Source organism: Camelus ferus, chromosome 8, assembly GCF_009834535.1.
Source record: "Camelus ferus isolate YT-003-E chromosome 8, BCGSAC_Cfer_1.0, whole genome shotgun sequence".
Lineage (NCBI taxonomy): Eukaryota > Metazoa > Chordata > Mammalia > Artiodactyla > Camelidae > Camelus > Camelus ferus.
The window spans coordinates 32,005,103-32,023,250 of NC_045703.1; the positions used below are offsets into that span (position 1 = coordinate 32,005,103).

At 45.7% G+C, this 18,148-nt stretch overlaps 1 protein-coding gene and 1 long non-coding RNA gene across 3 annotated transcripts in view; one reads left to right on the forward strand and one right to left on the reverse strand.

Annotated features, from left to right (window-relative positions):
- The window catches only part of CCN6 (cellular communication network factor 6), a 99,089-nt gene that overhangs the window by 58,749 nt on the left and 22,192 nt on the right, over positions 1 to 18,148 (forward strand). The gene's annotated exons all lie outside the window — the stretch shown is intronic.
- On the reverse strand, positions 6,656 to 17,118 carry LOC116665338. Its single transcript, XR_004321910.1, has 3 exons — positions 17,109 to 17,118; positions 14,219 to 14,226; positions 6,656 to 6,736 (listed from the first exon to the last, which is right to left on the reverse strand). It is a non-coding gene; the product is annotated as an uncharacterized LOC116665338 (long non-coding RNA).

The window sequence follows — 18,148 nt, forward strand, 5'->3', positions numbered from 1 at the left end:
CTGCCGTCCTGGCCAAGCCATCACCAGCTCTTGTTTGAATCACTGCTAAAGCCTCTAACTTGTATCCTTGCATCCTCCCTTGCCTCCGACACAGTAGAGACGAGACCACACAGCAGCCAGAGGTCCCTTCTGTGACTCCCTGGAGCCCTAAGAGCAGAAGCCAAAATTCTTAATATGACTTCAAGGCCTTCTGTGACTGCCTCACTTGGGTTCCATCTCCACTTCTCACCCCCTCCCATTCTACTCCAGCCAAACTGGCCTTCTTCCTTTTCTCAGAATACTTGTGCCCCGGGGCCCTTGCACTTGCCATCCCTTCTGTCTAGGATGCTCTTCTCCCAGGTATCTGACATCTCGTTTCATCACCTCTCTCAGGTCTTTCAAATGCCACCTTCCCAATGAGACATCCGTGGTCATCCTAACCAAAATTTCTCCCCCAGTATCAATCCTTCACCGAGCTCCATCCCTGATTTCATTTTCTCTTTAGCATTTACAGTTACGTGATGTATATATTTATATTATATTTTTTACTTATTTATTATGTTGTCTTTTTTCTTCACCAGAGTATGAAGTCCATGAAGAAATAGATTTTTTTAAAGTTTTATCCATTGCCATATCCTCAATGCCTAAAACAGCACCCAGCACATAGCAAGTGCTCAGTAAATACCTGTTGAAGGATTGATTAAATTTATTTCCTTTCTTGGTCATTTTGGCCAAGAAAGTAGAGATATTCACACTCCATTCCTGAAGAAACTGTGCAGCCCACACACATTTTAATTTTCACTAATGACCTGGAGTATAAGAGGAGCTTTGTTGAAGAGAGAGTCCTTTGTTTAAAGTGAAAAGAGAATAATAATTCCTGAATTTTCTTTGTCCTCACCCACTCCCCCATTAGCTGTTTCAGTCTTTCATTCATAGATTTTTCTTAACATTCTCCCACTCTTTTGAGTTTCCTGGGTTGTGTAAATTATGAGAAAGCTAGAAATGTTGAGCAGAAACTGAGGAAAATCTAGGATTGTTTTGCTTTTAACAGTTCAATATCAGAAACAATAAAATAATACAAAACTTTCTTCCTTGTAAGGTCACATCTGACCATGTGAGATCCTTGGCCCTGCTCCTAGCATGGGGAAGCTGTAAAATGAGTGTCCGGTGAGTGGAAGTGCACTCAGCCCTCTGTATTCGTTGGTTCCATGGCCTCTATCTCAACCAACCACAGCTTAAACTTCCTTGAGATAGGGAACATTACTAATCTCTTTTTTAAAAAAATGAAACCAAGGGGGTTGTGGGATATAGCTCAGTGGTAGAGTACATGCTTAGCATGTATGAGGTCCTGGGTTCAATCCCCAGTACCTCCCCTAAAAAAAAAAAAAAAAAGAGAAGAAAAGAAAAAAAAGAAAGAAGGAAACTAAGGCACAAGGAGATTAATTTGCCAAAGGCCACTGTATTAATTTTCCCATGGCTAATGCAACAAAGTCCTACAAACTTAAATCCAGGTGGCTTAAACAACAGAAATGTATTGTCTCACGGTTCTGGAGACCAGAAGTCTGACTCAAGATGTGGGTGGGGCCGTGCTCCCCATGAAGACACTAGGGAAAGATCTGTTCCAGCCTCTCTCCTAGCTTGTGCTAGTCCCTTGGCTTGCACCCTCCCTCTGTGTGTCTCTGTGTCCTAATGTCCCCTTTTTATAAGGACATCAATCATATTGGATTGGGGGCCCACTTACTCTAGCATTATCTCATTTTAGCTTAACTAGTTAGATCTGCCAACAGCCCTGTTTCCAAATAAGGTGACATTCTGAGGTACTGGGGAGTTAGGACAATGATGTATGAGTTCTGGGAGCACGCAGTAATAGTCACCCGTCAGTTAGCATGTGGCAGAGCCTGGACTCAAAGCCAGTTCTGTGCTGCCGACACCACAACGTGCTACGATCCTTGCGTGGACATCGCACGGGGGACATGACGGTGGTGCGGAGGGCGGGGACCAGGTACCCGGCTATGGTAGCTGCAGTTATTCTTACTACGTGGCGCTCAGGGTGTTTATTTGCTCTCATTTTCTACCTCCATGAAAAAGATATAGAACTGTGAGAGGCATTTCACAATTTCTATAATGAATTTTATGTGCTTTTGACTGTTCCATTGCATTTCTGACAACTTTGATGGTTCTCTGCTGGGATTTAGGATGTCACGTTGAGACATGGTGGAGTAAAGAGGGGAGTGGGTGGGCATGATTCCCCTACCCTGGGACTGGCCTGAAAGCTATTTTACTTTATTTTTGCATTAATTAATCAGCAAATAATTATTGAGCCCTCCTATTGTGCTGGGCAGCATGCCAGGCACCGGGATAACCTGTGACCATGTCAGATATAAGGCCACCTGCTCAGAGCTCACAGTCTTGTAATAGTTGGGCAGTTATGACAGAGGCTGTGGAGTAGGGCAGGTCCAAGGCTCGGAGGTCCAAGATCAAAACCATGCAAGGAAGGTGGTGGTGAAGAACCAGCTGTTAATATCAGTGAAGAGCGAGTACAACTCACGAGAAGTTGTGGATATATTTTTGTATCTTAAAGGAAACGATTCTGCAGATGCATGTGTAGAGCATTTAGCTTGTTTTCCCCTTACTGAGCGATGAAGAGAACTGAAAGGGGGTAGAGTGAGGTAAAATCAAAAAGACTGCTTTTCTGCACGCCTTTGATTGTGATTTTCTGTGTAAAGGGTTTCCTATCTCCACCCCTGCCCCACTCACATGATAGCTGGTGTAAGGACTGAGCTGGAAAACCAGACGCTGGACAGTGAATGGTTACCCGGGCAGCGTCAGGAGTCCTGCTTCTGCTCCAGGCAGGACCCGTTTCCATCTCAGCCCCCAGACACCAGGTACTGCTCTTTCCAGCACATGCTTCCCTTCCACCATTTTACTGAAAGGCACAGAGCTCATCTGGGGCCAGCGAACACACCCAGGACAGCCCCCGGGGCAGGGAGACGGTGTGAGAGAAGCCAGTTCCCAGTGAGGAGGAGGGTCCGGCTGGCAGCCAGCGTGAGGCCAAGTGTGGGAGGCAGAAGAAGCCACTCAGCCTGGCCAGAGGCCTAAACAGGCACCGACCAACAAAGGAGGGGCCGCCCAGGAGAACATAAATCTGAACATCTCGGAACTCAAACCAGTCGGCAGCAAACTTGTCACTGATTCCCGAATGATAAAGAGGTGGAATTGTGTCTTGGATCCCATTGCAGAGCATCATCTGAAGTCGTGTGTTTGGAGATTTCTCAGTGTGCTCCATGGTACACTGCATCCAGCTCTTATTCCCATCTATTGGTCCAGTCTTTTCCCAACAACTGCTTTTGGTATGTCCTTTAAATCCTTGATCAGAGAACCCTTTCAGCTTTTACTTTGGATAGTTGTCTGGATGGAGTGGACCCTACCTAGTAATTCAAATCTCTTCAGTGACGAGAGAGGGAAAACTCAGAAAGTCACAACCCTCCCAGGATGGAGCTTAAACAAGGCTCATAGTCTGAGTCTGTTGTACCTCACACCCCCATTACACAGCAAGGACTGTGTCTTGTTTTTTACTTCCCATAGCACAATGCATCATATGCAGCAAGCATTAAATACATATATATTCAAAAACCTATGTGGAATTAAACTACATGTTCTGACAGTCTCAGTAAACCCTGCACATTTTTGGCAGGAGTTTTCAGACACCCTATACTATCTAGCCCCATAGAGCTGCCAAGACCTGTGAATTTTGCCTGTCTAACCACATCCTGTTGTGCATGGTACTTGTAGCCCAACTGCTTGCAAAAGCAGTTGACTCTACTAAAGTCTAACGTGATAACAGATGACCCACGATGACGTTGAATAATTATTCAGGTCTCCGGAATAGCAGACCTGCTGCTCTTACTGTTTGTTAATCAGGTATGAGCTGAGATGATCCCTCCTGAACATAGAAAAGGGCAGATTCCAAAAGATTCCAGTGGTCTTTAAACAGGATCTTTCATCTTGAGAGGAAAGACATTTGATACAAAGGGTAAATATCGCCTGTCGGAGGACACAGCTCCAGGTCAAGGTGTAGGTTTTAGTGCCTCATTGAAAGGGTCAGAGGACCACCACCCTCCTTGTGGGAGCTTTTAGCATCATTGTGTCTGGGTTGTGAATTCCCGACTGCCATCCTCCAAAAGGCAAAAGCAGAAGAACTTGGCTTCAGCCTACCTTTGCTTCTCCCTCCCTCTTCCCCCTCATCCCCTCCGCAATTCCACCCAGCCTTCTGAACTCACTCTAAGGAGGTGTGGGCTTGTGAGGCAGATGACCTCTGGGATACATACCTAGGTACCAAAGTCAGTAGATCTTGGACAGAGTAATGGGTTTTGGAATTGAACTCAATGCATGTAGCTAGAAGTCTCTACTGGTAACGCCTTTATTTTCATTGGCCAAATGAAATGCAGATCAACTGATACGACTGAGAAGTGTGGGATCCAGAGAAGCCACAGGCTAGCACCACTGTTAAATGACGCTTCCGTTGAGCGGCACAAAGAAAACATGAAAGCACAGGGTCTCCACGGAAGGGCCCAGCTTCTTCCTGCTTGAGTCTCATATTGTGGGAAAGAAAAGGACTGTTGAAGAAACGCCTTGCTGTTCTTAATTGCTTTAAGAGCAGTTCAGACAAATTTAAGGGACAGAAATTTGAGCGAATTATGGCGAGAATCATCCTACCTATTACGTGAGGCAGGCTCCGCGCACCACGTCCCTCATGGACGACTCCCCCTGCTGGTACTCTTCACAGGCTGCTTGTTCATTAAGACGATGACCTTCGAATCATAGGTTTTCTCTGTTTTTATGTTCGAATTATCAAGGTTGGGCTAGTATACAATGTGTCAGTTGCCCTAGGACTGGTCTGAGGGTCAGATAAAGGTGGCAAGGTTTGTGTGCAGATAGTAGGCAGGAGGGGTGACAGGAGAGGACTACAAGAAGCCCACGATTCTGTTCCCCAAGGATTCTGATGGGATCTCCTTTGCCGAAGGCTGTTTGGAGGCATCCTCTGTGGACCAGTGCACTCTTCATCTGGAAGATCTGTTTAAGATTCAGAAACCATCTAATTTTCTCCTCACTCTACAGATTTCTACACATTCTAGGTTTGTGACTGTCAAGATAAGCAAAATATATTAGAAAAGATTTGGGCGTTAGGAAGGCAGAAGGAATCATGGCGCTTAAGACTTGGTGGTCAGCATGGACTCTCCTTCAAGGAAGTGGCCCATTCAGCAGGGACGCAGAGGCATGCTGGCAAAACTACTTCCCATCTCCACGTCCCCGGCGGCTGCTCTCCTGGGGCCGTTTTGGGCAGGAGGAGAACTGGGCGATAGCCATGGCTTTTTCTCTCTTTAGTTCATCATCTCTCTGTTAGTCAGCATTTAGTAGGATGTGCCCATCATGTGCTGAGTTCTCTTCTCTTTCAGCTTCTCCTCCTCTGTTTCCCAGTGATCATAGATTCAGGGAGTCAAAAGTCACTGTCTGCAGGAAAAGGGTCGACCTCTATCCATCACTAATTGCAGACTAATTCTACAAAGCTGTGAATATCACACAGATGTTTTGACACAGTTTGACACCCAGGACCCAATGATTTAGGGAAGACGACTGTGTCCTGAGTCTGGGACAACATGCTTGTTTCAAATCATCCATGCATGCATGCATTCAACAGATTTGGACACCTACTGTGCCCCCAGACTAACTGAAGCTTCTGACTTACCCTTCTCTCTCTTTAGGTTTTTTGTAATATGACCTCACCTCACCCATCTGATCCTACTTCCCACTCAGGCATAACCTCTTTGGCTGAGTACAGATGCGCACAAGGGTGTATCATAAGCACACTGCCGCCCATCAGCATGCAGTGCTTGCTGTCAGGCTGGTCAGCTGTCGGTGAAGCCATAGGTGTGTCTGCCTCATCACAGCACACCTCACCGTGGCGAGCCCACGGCAGATCTCCAATAAATATTTGGCTTACTGATTCATCTGTGAAGCCGCAGTCTTTGCACATTCACGAGATCATTAGTGAGGAGTATATTGAGCTTCCTGGTGCAACAGAAAAGGGAAATTTTGAGAAACAGAAGAATCTAGGGCAGTTTCTGCTTTGAATTTGGGACTGAAGCTCATTTAAAAGGCTGCCAGAAATCTGGAACCACTTTGCCGGCTGGAAGTTGTTGGTGAAAGCACGAAGGCTGTTTCCTTTTTCCTGAGGCCAGCTTGTAAGATCCTGGAAACAGTCCTTGGATCATAAGTCTCTGCTCTCCATGCTCTAATGCCTTCGTTGGGCATGTCCTTTTTGTCAGGCTGTCCTCTCCCCCAGACTGAAATCAACCTCAACCTCATTACTTTCCTTTAAGTCTTGCCTGTCCTCCTCCCACCACTCCTCCTCACATATTTGGACCAGTATTGTTAATCTTCTCTTTTTTCTGCCTCCTGGCATTCATTACTACTCCCTCCCCCCCCCCCCAGATGTGACCTGAAATCTCAGCAACATCAAAATTATCTCCCTCTTGAGTGTTTATGAAGTGAGTCTTTGCATGCAGCGCTGGGCTGGGCAAAGTACCAGATAAGTTCAGGGAGCAAAGTCCATGCCCCTCAGCTGTGTTGTCTGTCTGTCTGTCTGTCTGCACCACCTTGGGTGGGATGGGACATTCAGGACTTTTGGTCAGTTAATAAATATGTGTGCCTTTCTTTCTTTTCTTTTCTTTTCTTTTCTTTTCTTTTCTTTTCTTTTCTTTTCTTGGGAGCGGCTTTCGGGAGAGAGAGGACGAGCTCCTCTTAAACTTCTAACAAAGATAAAAAAATTTCAGGCTTCTTCCTTTCTTCCTTTCTTTCTTTCTTCTTTATTTCTTCTTTCTTTCTTTTTCTTCTTTCTTCTTTCTTCTTCTTTTCTTTCTTTCTTTCTTTCTTCTTCTTTCATTCTTTCTTTCTTTCTTTCTTTCTTTCTCTTTATAGGTAATAAGATCACTTGTCTCATGGAGCTGTTTAGAGGAGTAAACGAGGTAATTTACCTGAAAGCACTTTGACAACCATCAAGTCACATGGACCTGCTTGCTATTATTTTCTATCACTCAGCGTAATGCCTGGCACCTTGGATGCTGGATAACTTTTTGGTTGAAAGAATAAGTGAATGACTGAATGAATTAAATCAAAACCAGAGTCTCTGCACTCTGCTTAGAATCAGGTTGGGAAGAAGCTACACTCACTCATGAAATGCCACAAGAACTGTGTATCACAACGCCTAACTAATCGAGACACTTTCTCTGGGTAGCAACAATGATCTAGAACATAGTTGAAAACCAGTGCCCCCAGATCAGCCAGAATATGTGCCCCTGAACACACACACCAGAGTACATACACTTTCCTCATTAAGGATGTCTTCAGATGTAACCTATTTATGCTTACAATTTTATTCATTCCTCTAATAAACATGCCTCTCTGGGCTGCCAGTCTCACAACAACATTTTGGAGCTAATGGAAGATGGAAACATCTGGCTAAAGGAAACTTATCACAGGTCAGGAGGTCACACTGTGATCCAGCCTCATGTCACAGTTTGTAGTGATGGCCATTTGTAATCAAGTAAAGCCTAAAGTAGATTTAGTATCTTCTGAAGCCATTTAAGTTAAAGAATACATTTTAGAAATGTCAAAAAGAAATGTACACACTTAAAATGTTAACCCCAGAGGTCAGAACAATGCAGGATACATGGAGCATGACTATGTCCACAGGTGTGTAAGGACACTATCTAGGTTCAGGGCATAGGTGCTGAGAAGATCAGGCAGGCTGTTCACAGTGGGTATCTTTTCCCAGAGGAGAGGGTTTATTTGAGTAGTAACAGCCGTCATGGTAGCAGGTGCCTTACTCTGTGCTCTGCAATATTCTAAGTGCTTCACCTGTCTTAACACATTAAATCCTCCGAACAGCTTTATGAGGTAGCCTTGTTATTATCGTCTTTTTACAGATGAGGGAACTGAGACAGAGAGGTTGAGTAACCTGACCCAGGTCACACAGTGGTGGAGCTGAGTCTGGCTCCAGATTGCATGCTACTTGTCATGGTGCTAATTGCACCCCCAGGCTTTAAAAGAGGAGAATAAAATGTAGTGATGAGGAGAAGAACCACAGGAACAATGCATCGAGTGGGGTTGATGAAAAAAAAAGGAATTATTAAAATAGTACTTTAAAAATTGTGAGATCAGAAAAAAGCTGCCATGTAGGGTTTTTTTGTTGTTGTTGTTGTTTTTGTTTTTGGGGTTTTTAAAATTTTTTTGTTTTGTTTATTAGTTAAATAATAATAATAGAAAATTGTGGTTTAGGGAGTAGTCTGAGTGATGCTTGATGCCTTAGAAGAGACCATCATGCAAAAACAGGGTATATCATGTATAGCAGGGATGACTATGGTTTCATAAAGCTCTTGTTCCTGTTGTGTGTGTGTGTTAGGATGTGATGCAAAATATTTTTCTTACTAAGAGTCGTAGTCATGACTTTGAAAGGCCCTGCCCTGTAGAGTTTGTTGCTCCACCGGGACAAAGCAGCAGAAGCGGCAGGCAGTCAGGTCCAGATTTGCTGTCTCACTGCTCCGCGGTCTCTTGTGACCTGATCGCTCCGTCCATGCCTCCCACTCATATTTCCAGAGGGAGGGATCACGTCTGAAGGACTTGGTTGGGTAGCGTCCAGAGCATGGGGGTGTGGGTGGGTTCACCAGGGGCTCGTGTTGGAGACTGTTGCCTTAGGTCAATGTGGAGTGTACGAAAGACCACTCAGGCAATAAACAAATGTGGATCAGGGGCCTAGGGTGTGAAGGGCCCTGTGTTAGGTGCTTTGGGCTCTGGCATTTTGGGTTTAAAAAAATATGTCTGGTGTAAATTTAAGAAATGGCAGAGAGAAAATTTTGTTTTGAGATGGGAGAAAGAAAACCAAGTTCTCCCCCTGTATAGCTCTGTAGTTTGACAAGCTTCAATTTAAGGGCTGGCTTTAACTCTGTTTTCATTTCCAGTGGGTATGCTCTGAGTTGGCACACAAATTCAATGTGTGAACGGCGTGGGAGTCGAGAAAGTTGCATTGCTGTTTCTCTTCTTAAAATTAACAGTGGGATCCTTATGAGAGAAGTGTGGGCTCCGGAATGTGCCACACACGGTTCTCTAACTGCATAATTAGGGAGTTCTTCATAAGAAAATAGTCCTCGTTCTTGCCAACATCGGTGCCCCTCCTCCGCGGCCTTCTCCGAGAAGCAGCTGACTGACAGTCACTCTGCGGCTTCTCCAAGTCCTAGAGTTTTGCTGTCAACATAGTATCTACACCCTGGCCATTAGTACTTGCCAGGCGAGGTTGACAGGTGTTTCTACCTGCTCCGAAGTCCTGTTGCTTTGCACTTCCCGCTTTCCTGAATGCACAGCGGATGCCTCACTGATCTGTGGCACATGTCTCACTGACCTGTGGCACATGTACACATGTTCCCAGGAGAGGCTGATCCGCAGTGGCTCTCGGCCACCTTCACAGGGAAGAGCCTTCTACACAAACATGGTCATCGTGGGATCTTGTTAGAAATGCAGATTCTCAGGCCCCACCTCGGCCCTACTGTGTCAGAATCTGCATTTTAAGAAGATCCCCAGGTGATTTGTGTGCACTTTAAAGTTAGAGAAGCCCCGGGGTGGACACCTGGGGGCAGCTCAGAGGGAGTCTAGATTTCAACATGGAGACTCAACCGTTGACCTAAAACAAATCGACTGCCGGTTATTTCTCTAACAAAAATGGGTTTATTCGGGGTCAGCAAAGAATTGCAGTCAGGGTCTGCAACCATGGTGAGCCACGTGCTAGTCCCCACACAACAAAGAGAGGAGAACTCTTTTAAAGAGAGGGCAGGAAGCTGGGAGGGCTCTAGTAAACAAAGAGTCTTCTAGAGGAACTGAGAGCTCCAACTATAGTGGTTTCTCATTGATACAGAGGGCAGGCTGTATTTAGAGGATTCTTTTCAAGTTCTTAAGGCCATGTTTGACCCTTCACTCTCCTACTGTCCCAATATCCAGCTGTCTCCAAGTTGCTAATTCTTCTTTAGAAGTGCTCTTCCTTCCACTTCTTTCCCCTCCCTGGCCCCTGCACATCCTGTGCTGTCCTTTCAGTCCACACTATTTAGCTTCTGGTTACAACAGTTATTAGATAGCTTTCTTGCTTCCAAAATATTTCTGCAAACACATCCTGAAAACTTCCTTAGCTGCACAGAGTTTCCTGAGATGGTGTGTATCAGGCCACCTCCCTGCTCCATAACCACAATGACTTTCCATCTAAACTTCTCTCCTTGGTCTTCAGAGCTTCAGTGACCTGGTCTCATGTCAAGTGGACAAGCTTACCATTTATGCTCAAGATACTTCTTCTCCAATAGCATCCTTCTGGAAAGAGAAAAGTCACTTTATACTAAAGTCTTTACAAAGCGTGGTGACTTTTGTATAGAGCACCTGCAATTCAGCTGTTTTCTGAAGTACTTTATTTGGAACAAAAATCACTACTGAGAGCACACAGTATTAGATGAAAATCAATGAACGTTTGGGATGTTTGTTACCTGTCATTTAAAAGGAAGTAAGCAAAGAAATTTAATATTGTTTAGTAATTACTTCTAGTAGTATGACCTCACTTCTAAGATTTTTTTAAAAGACTACTTAGAAAAATACAGCATAAGGGTACTTTGTGGTGTTCATGTGTATGTAACCACAGGAAGAAGGTGGAAAGAAACAAAAACAAAACCGAAAAAACCCCAACTGACCTAACAGGAGGAACTGGTAAACTGCAGCTTGGATAAAATGTTTAGTGACAACTTTGCGCATGGCTCTAAGTCATGCTGTGTGCCCAGCATCTTAGATGCCTGTAAGGATGGTGTACTCTGGAAGACCATGGTGGACGAGACAACTGGAAGGAAATACAGCTGGAAGTGACGATGACATGACGGTGCATATGAAGACACAGAAGAAGGGTTTCAAGAACTGGGTTATATGTGAAAATGGAGAAAAGCAGTGTTTGGATGTTGCACAAGACACAGAGACGTGCTGCTGCCCACGTGGTCTTTAAGGAAGAACGTGCTGTCTCACCATCAGCACAACTGGGGTCTCCCTCTGCTGCAGACAGCTCCCCAGCCCAAGGTCTCACTCCTGGGGGCAGCCTGTGACCAGTGACTTAAGGAGGTAAAGACACAGGGACCTGGCCCCTGGGGCTTCACTTGGGGTGGCTCTGGATGGCACCATTGGCTCCTGAGCTCCCTGGGGGCTGGTGGGAGCTTTGTCAGGCCTGTAGTGTGGTTACACATCTGCCCACGCCTACCTCCTCCCCACCCTTTCACAGGCATTGAGCTCTGTTAAATATTTTGCACCCCAAGCTCCCTCTCAGCATCTGCTTCCAGAGACCTTACCCTGGGACATAAAGGTGCCACGTTAACAAACATTACGGGAAAGCACTGACTTGTTCAGCTACATCCTTACAAGGTTATACATTCAGGTTGGCTACTAATTTTTTTTTTAAATCATTTCATTGGGAAAATTGAATATCCCCTTATGAGCAAACATTTTTATTTGTGTCCATTTGTTGTTCCCATCACTATTGTATTCAGGCCTGACACCCACTGTTCCTTACGCTCCCTGCCCTATCCCTACATCACATCCCACCCTACGCACCCCTGCTCTCAGGTTCTGTCCCATGCTGTTCCCTCCACTGTACATGCCCTTCCTTCTGCTCTCCTGCATCTCTATCTAAATGCTACTCATTCAGGTTCTTCAAGGAAGTTACCACTTCCTTCACGAAGGCCTCCTTGCCTTAAGTAGCCCCCTCTCATTATTCCTTTAGTTTAAAAATTGAATTAAATTTTATTGTGTTTTAACAATACAACTCAATTAAGCACAGTGATTCTCTAATTGTTTCATGAGCAGCAGATACCAAATTCAGATTTCCCAGGACCTGACAGATCTCAGAGCATAGACTAGTTACCCATAGAACACTAGTCAGTTGAATAAAACACATGCATGATGACATCAATACTGAAACTATTAGGAAATGTATCCAGGAAAGTTTAAATTTTAAATCATACCCTGAAGCAGTCTGTTCTAAAGCCTATTGCCTGGATTCGTTCTTTACAAAGGTTTGTGTGGTCAAATTCATTTGGAAAGTGTTGCCTTCAATGTCTTCTTATTGAGGATGAACACACTGGCCTATGAAATATTAAAGGATCTGAGAAGTCCTGGAGTAAAGAACTCTGGCTGACTTTATTTAACCCAAACTACTATAATTAAAAAAAAAAATCATTTTCTTTTTTAAATAGCACCTACTAGCATCCTTATTGAACTTGTGTGGAACAGACCCTGGCAGCTATGCCCTGGCAGACAGCAGAGGTGCTGTCAGCTCCAAGAGCACAGGTAGGCCTGGGGAGGCCAGAGGGGTGGCCTGTCCATGCCAAACGGGCTGATGGCTGATATTCCCAGATTTAGGAGAGGAACGTGGCTCTGCGGGGGGTGGACTCTAGCACCATTCTAAGCACAGGAGGCAGCAGAAGGAGCAGCAAGGGGCAGTTCACACCAATGACTCCTGGGCAGAGGCACACCTTGGGCAGCCAGCAGCCTTAATGCTGGCTGCACACTGAAGTGCCCTGGGGCATTTCACCCAGACACCCAGACACCTGGGGCTCCCCCTTGGGGATGCCAATGTCATTGTTCTGAGGCGGGTCCTCGGCAGTGGGGTAGTTACACCGCCCCCGGTGATTCTAACTGCAGCCAAAATTGAGAGCCACTGCTTTAGAGGAATGGGAATGGAAATATTTTCTTCCATATTCTAGTTTTCCTTTATTCAGTGTCTCTGCTGTACCAGAAGTTGCTCTGGGAATCTGTCAGCTGCTGCTACGTGATGAGCGTCCTATGCCGCTCACCTTGGAGCCTGAGCCTCCTGCTCTAGGTGGGGGTCTGAGGCCCACCAGCGCTGACTCCACCTGCCACTGGTCAGAAAGGCAGAATTTCAGGCTCCACCCAGATGCTGCCTCCTGATCCCCATGCGATCTGTATTTGTTCAAGAGGTCCTGAGCTAGAAAAGCAGCCCCACTCAACTTCACACCTGCGATCCAGAGTGTCTGCCTGTGTGGTCTTCATTCATCTTTGGATGGAAGGTTCATCTCTTCTGGTCAGCAGTCACCCGGCCTCCTACACCTCAGCTCTGCTACCCTGGAGGACGACTGCCTCTCTCTCCAAGGAGCCTCCGGGGTCCCCAAATTACATTTTTCAAAGACCAGTTAGTCAAGATTTTGAGTTAGCAATCCCGAATTGGTGAGAATCTGTCCAGCTGTGTTCCCCTGATGTGGTCAAAGAAGAAGAAATCCAGAAATGTAGCGTGATTTATTTAGATGACAAACGGTGTCCAAAATGGTTTTTTTCCTTCTTTGTTTTAGGTTAAATAAAGAATGGGGGGAAATCAGATATGCAGGCCCTAAGCCATGAGCCAAGTCATCCCAGGGAATCAGAGCCAGGACTGAACAGTCCGCTGTTCCAGGTGCTCCCAGAGAGCTGAGCAGGATGAACAGAGAGGGGGTTCAGTGGAACGCCTCAAATGGCAGCAGGCAGGTCTTCAGTGCCGAGGGGCATGCCAGCTCCTCCGGCACACGGGATGCCCCATCAACGACTCCTGCAGCCCGCGCCCCAGTGTCCAGCTGGTGTGCTTGTTACCTTAACAGAAGGATTTAATTGTCAATTCTCCTCACGATGAAAAAACAAACAGACCAAAACAGCCTCATATTTTTGTCACGAGTAGATGTTCTGGGTCATCAGGCTGCTCTTTCCGTCCCCACGGCCGAGCTCACAGAAGGTCTGTCATTCCAGGGCAAACATGGATGCTGACTTCTCGTTCTACCCCTGCACCTGCTTGGGCCTTAACTCATGCATCAGCGCCCTCAGTCATTTGTTCAACGAACCTTCATTATCTACTATTCATTGTAAACAGCACCAATCCCTGGTTCTACCCGATCCTGTCTACCTGAAACTCAGAGAAGAGCACACATGGGTAGACTGTCGAACAGAGTTTCCAGGAGGAACTTTTCATTAGAAGGTGAAACTATAAACATGACCTCATCAATAAAGAAGACTAATCTATTCATCTAAATGATAAGATCGTTATCAGAGGTGCTCTGGCACACCGATGTTAAATAGGTGATGAGCATTTGATTTGTCTATAAACTCAGTCATTCTGAAGATAACTTACTTTCCTCTCTCGGGACTGTGACGTCAGCCCCAAACCTGGTATCGGTAACTTTGGGAGAAAAGCAGCGTGTCTGGTACCTGCTTGGTCCTTCTGACCTCTTCCATCGCAGGCTGTGCTGTGGTACAATGATCAGGCCCATGGTGGCCACGTGGCAGTCCAAGCACCACAGGACTGTGCACGAATTGATACGTGCCCACCTTGGGGATTGGAGCAGGAATATTTGTTGAAGACAATGCTGCACGAGCCCAGGGAGCTAGCTGTATTTATCTTCTGTCACTTAATTGCTCTTAATTGCTCAGAGGTGAAAGAAGAAAGCAAGTTTTTTGGTTACAAACCAAAGGCCCCCTCCTGGCTAGCTGGTGCAGAGAAGGAGTTTGTTGGCAACGTACTGGGTAGCTCAAAGAATGGACCAGAAGGTTGCAGGACCAGGCTTGGGAAATGGGAGACTGGACAGGGAGAGCCGGTGAGGGTCAGGTCCCAGGAGCAATGTAGTCAGCACATTGGCATCGGTGCTGCCCCTCCAGACCAGGGCTCTGGACATCAGCACCCTGTCACCACGACAGCCACCAGTCACGTCCATGTCACTCCTTCCAGTGTTCCAATTATGAGTGTTCCATTAGCCCAGCCCAGGTCATGTATCCACAATCATTCTGCCAAGGGGTGGAGAAAGTATCACCTAGCAACTTCCAGCTCCTGTAGTAGGAGGTGGGGCCCTATCTCCCTCTAAGATGCATATTCTGGAAGCTTTATTCCCAAATAGGAGGGTGTGGGTGCTGGGCACCCGAAAGTATGGCAGATGTCCACTAAAGATTGTAACTTCAAATTGTGTCCTTCTGAGCTCTCCTAGTCCGTGCCCCTTGCCTGCAGTGAGGTTAGGTATGCCTGGCCCTCTGCACAGGGGAGAGGAGAAGGTAGCCTTGCACAAAATGGCATGCAAGTTAGAACTCTGCTGGATCCAGTTACCAGAAATCCAACCCAAATTCACTGCAGCAAAACAGAAATGTTATTTTAAGAATGTGAGGAGGAGTGTGTCTCATGGAGCCAGAGGGCTGGTGATTGCTAAGACTTTGGCAATGACCTAATCCAGTGACTTGGATGCTGTTGAGATTCTGACCCTAATAGTATTATAATTAATAGTACTATTTGTGAAGCACTTATCATGTCCTTGCATTTATTTTTTTGACAACAACTCTGTGAAATCTGAACTAAAATCACTCCCATTTTACCGAGGAGGAAGCCTGGAGAAGTTAGGGCATGTGGCGAACGTCACATGGCTAGTAAGTAAGAGAGCAAGTGAACCTGTCTGTGCTCGTGACCCTCTCCACCCTGGGGTCTCTGGGTGCAGTTCTGCCCCTCAGTTCCACAGACCCCGGGTATCACACCTGTGTCCATCAGCCCAGGGAGTGATCACAGCCTCCTGTGACCCAAGTCCAGTCCAGAACTAACTGGCCAGCTTAGATGCCAAGGTTATCCTAAGTGACTCCTCCCTAAGCAAGTAGATGTGACGGGTGAAGGCTGGGGGTTTCAGGGGGAAGGGCAGCCCTTTCTAGAAAATAAGAGTTGCTGGCAGCCAAACACTTGTTAAACACAAATTTCAACCTTGCCTTCTGCATGACTTTTCATTTTTGCCTTACTTTCCAGCAATTTAGAAATAAATTTAATTTTCAAAGGCAATGACTAACTTATTCCATGTGTCTGGGAACATCTATTTCTCTGCACTATTTTTACAGAATTGCTTTCTTCTTTTATTATTTTTTATCCTTAAACTTTTTTCAATTTTCCCATTTCATGCTATGCTTGATTTTTTGGTAATCTGCTTTAGAACTTTTATGAAAACAGATGAGTTATAAACCATAGATTAAAAGAGAAAAAGGCTCCAGCGTTGTACTATCCAACATGGTAGCCCCTCGCTGCATCTGACTATTTAAATTTAAATTAAATTACTTAAAGTTAAGTAAAATAAAACTTAGTTTCTCGGTTACACTACCAATATTTGAAGCGCCCAGTAGCAAGCACACAACCATAGCAATCTCTGTCCTATAGAATATTTCCATCACTGCCGAACGTCCTGCTGGCCAGTGTTGCTGCAGAGGGTGTAACAATGTCGTGGACTGTCCTCTGAAATAGTGAGCTCCCTAACAAAAGTGCTCACTGATCTGGAACCAGCCTTCAGCTCCCAGGAGCTGTGAGTTCTGGTTTCCCTTCCCATCACTATGCTTCCTGCTGATTCCTTTCGGACTTGCTTCTGTATTTGTTTTCTCAAAGCCAACATTTGAATCATGTAAACTTATTTCTTTTCTATAGTAGAAAAAGTGTACAACTGTACTAGAAATTTCTTGGGCTGGAGGGACATTTATTGCTGATGCTGAAAATTTAAGACACTGGGCTTAAGCAGAGGTGGGACTGAAGGAATGTAGGAAATAGAGATGCTGGTTAACAAAATGAAATTCTTGCCTGTAGAAAAGGCTTCACAGGCCCAACAACAGAGGCCCCGTGGTCTCTGTGGTGGGGAAGTTTCCATCCCTCCTCTTTTTACTACTGTCCAGAAAAGATAGAACACTCTTAATCAAAGCTGCCTTGAATCTTCAAAATTGTTTCGTCCCCACTGAAACAGAACTTATGTCCCTGTGGTGCCAATCTACAAACTGTTCCTACCATCTCTTGGTTCTAAGGGGGTCACAGCTGTTCCTGTTTACAGTGAATTCTGCTCTAGAGTGGGAGGCGTGACTTTGTAGGCAGCGGGTGGTGCGGGAGAGATGCCCCCCTTACGACTGGTCAGAGGTCTTGTGAGCATGGGAACCACTCATCATTCCTTGGCTATGAGCTGAAAAGGGGGCAAGATATTCCTAGGGTGTCCCTAGCCAGAGAGACTGGACCCCAGATGCAGGACCTTCCAGCTCACCAACGATTCTAACGCTCCAAGAGGCACAGAAACAGCAGGGTCTTCAGACCCAAAGAAACCACATGCACCTGGGACAATGTGGCCTGTGGGCTGCAGGAACCTGGAACCCGGAAGGAGCAGGTGCCCAATAATGATTATGAGTCAACTGCTCATCAGCTCAGTGGAAGGGGGACTTGGAGTCACATTTAACTTAATTTGAGGGATTCTAAAAAGATATGATATTTCTTGTACACCTGAGTTTCAGGACTAAAATTCTTGCTTGCTGCAGTTGGATATACTAGGTTTGGGCATAAAATCTGAGGGGTAGGTCAGGACAGTGTCTGTGTGACTGGCAGGGGACACAGATGGCATGCCAGCAGCCAGCAGCCAGGACTGAAGGGTTGCTTTCCACACTCTGAAAATTTGACACTAGACTCACTTTGGGGGGTCCTTTGTGGATGAACTTCATCAACTGACAGCCCCATTGGGGGTGAGAGAGAGTTCAGTGTTGTTCTGCCAGGTCTTCAGTGAGGATAGCATGTGACAGCAGTCAATTCAATTACATTGCATGCGGATTTGGCTAAGTGGTAGATTAGTGTATTTTTTTATTGGTCTTTTGAAAAATGATTATTACTTCTCTGAATTCAAGTAGTAGCTCTTTAAATGACCTCCAGTGTAATTGGTTGGCTAGATGAACTAGCTCTCCAATTCCTGAAACATACTTACTATAATGGACTAAATGTTTGTGTTCCCTCAAAATTTGTATGTTGATGGTATTAGGAAGCCAGGAGAGCTCTCGCCCTCTTTGTACCAGGTCAGGGTACAGTGAGAAGACTGCTGTCTTTGAACCAGGAAGTGGGCTGTTACCGGAACTTGACAATGGCCCTGATCCCCAAACTCTGAGAAATAATTTCTGTTGCTTGTAAGCCACCCAGTCTATGGTGTCCTGTGTAGCAGCCCCAGGTAAGACGTTGACTGATGCCCATTGCTCATTAAGGGCTGGTGGCTGATGTGGCAGAGGCTATCATTCAGTAGGCCCACAGTGTGTT